Here is a 1,844-nt window from a genome sequence, read left to right as displayed (position 1 = left end):
CTTCGGGTGCCTCATTGTTATTTTTGTTTTCTGCCCTATTGGCTCTCTTTCGCCTCGCTCTGTTCTGGTGTGCCCTTGCGCGAAATGTACGCTCGATCACTGGGTCAGCCTTGAATTCTGGATCAGTTCCAGTACTCATAAACCGTCAGACTGCTCTTCGCGATAAGCAGTCAGTACAAAGAGATTTGTCCTACAAAATATCACAAACGTACTCAACACTAACCGTTACCAATCCCCGTCAACAGTGCCATAATCTTGTAATGCTAAATTTTGTCTTATGCTATGTTTATTCACACTACTCATGGATGAATGTAATGCTTGTAGTATGCGATAGAGTAATGCATGTCAGAAGTTTCCTTACACTGAAACCAAGTATAATTCCAACGCAAGTTTCTTAGAATAATTCGAGGTCAAACACAAGGATTGTTTTCGTTAGTATGTTACTTTTTGTGATACAGCCGACTGGTTTTACAATTAATAAAGTGTGTATGTTTATACATGAATTTAAAGTGCGGTAACGTAAAGTTGTGTTAATGAAATAAATTGCAATGAAAATAAATCCTAAACTAACATGATACAAGATACAAGATAAGATATACACGATACTGAGTTCGAGACTGATTGTGAAGTTATACAAAGGATCGTGGTATGCAATGACAAGTCTTTATGGATGAATCAGAAATAGAAAGGATAAGTAGTAAAAACATCGCAAGTTTGTTAATTTCATTAAAGATATGACTAAGGTTCCGCTTTCCCTTGGTGTACACCTCTCGGTGATCGGCCGCGTTGCCATATCTCTATAGTGAAACGGGGATGAACGTGATGAACACAAGGTTGCTTCCATCTCTAGAAGTACTTCTCGCTTTAGTTAACGCATTCTTCCAACCCTCTCTCGATAGGTGGAATAACTTCTTCACTTCTGCTCTCACAGGTGAAGATGCCGTCGAGCATGCTTTAGCTAAACTTAATTATTTCCTTAACCCAATTTATTTACTTGCTTAATTCTTGCTAATTACCCAGGGAATTAAGAAAACGTCATGGAGAAAGTGAATTATGGATGAATGGAAATAGGCAGAGAGGTGATAATGGAAATGATCATAACATTCAATACTAAGATTAAGCGTCTGATACATGGTGTGAATGAAAGACTTAAGAAGATGAATACAAGTGATGATAAAGATATAGAAACAAATACAGAAGAGTGTCAACGTCTTGACACAGATCTGGACGGAGGTTTTGCTTGCCGGCGTGTGGGATGAATGGTGACCTTCGTACAAAGCTTTGACGACGGGGATCAGAAGGATTATTTGCCTTGAGACTCACCTCTCAGCCTTATCTCTTGATTCATCCCAGATCTATTCTGATTAGCCGCTCAACCAGTCTCTCTCTCAGATCAGTACTCAAATATCGAGTATTCTCTATATCAAGTCTCTCGTATCAAGTATATATTTCAGTGGAATTGCAGAAGCTATTTATAGGCGAAGCTTGACTCTTTGCAGTGTGGTCCCCACTTTATGGTTAAGGCAGTTCCTGAGATGGCGGAGTGAATATTTCTTCTGTTACGTAATCAATCCCGTCCGAAATGCACAACGGTCCGCTGTACACGCATCAAAATCCTCCGCAATTGCGTTGCTCTTTACATCTCGTATCAAGTATATATTTCGCCCGCATGCAGTGTTATTTTTTATTACAGTATGCAGTTGAGATTGCATTGATCGCTTAGCTCTTGATCGATTGTCGCATGCGTTGTCATTGCGTTGATCATCTTTTCAGTCTTGAATGATGGGCGCAATGCGATGTAGATGCATTGTTCTTTTATCTTTGAGCCATGAATGCATGCGGTG

Source organism: Benincasa hispida, chromosome 6 (genome assembly GCF_009727055.1).
Source record: "Benincasa hispida cultivar B227 chromosome 6, ASM972705v1, whole genome shotgun sequence".
Classification (NCBI taxonomy): Eukaryota; Viridiplantae; Streptophyta; class Magnoliopsida; order Cucurbitales; family Cucurbitaceae; genus Benincasa; species Benincasa hispida.
This window is presented reverse-complemented; position numbering follows the sequence as displayed.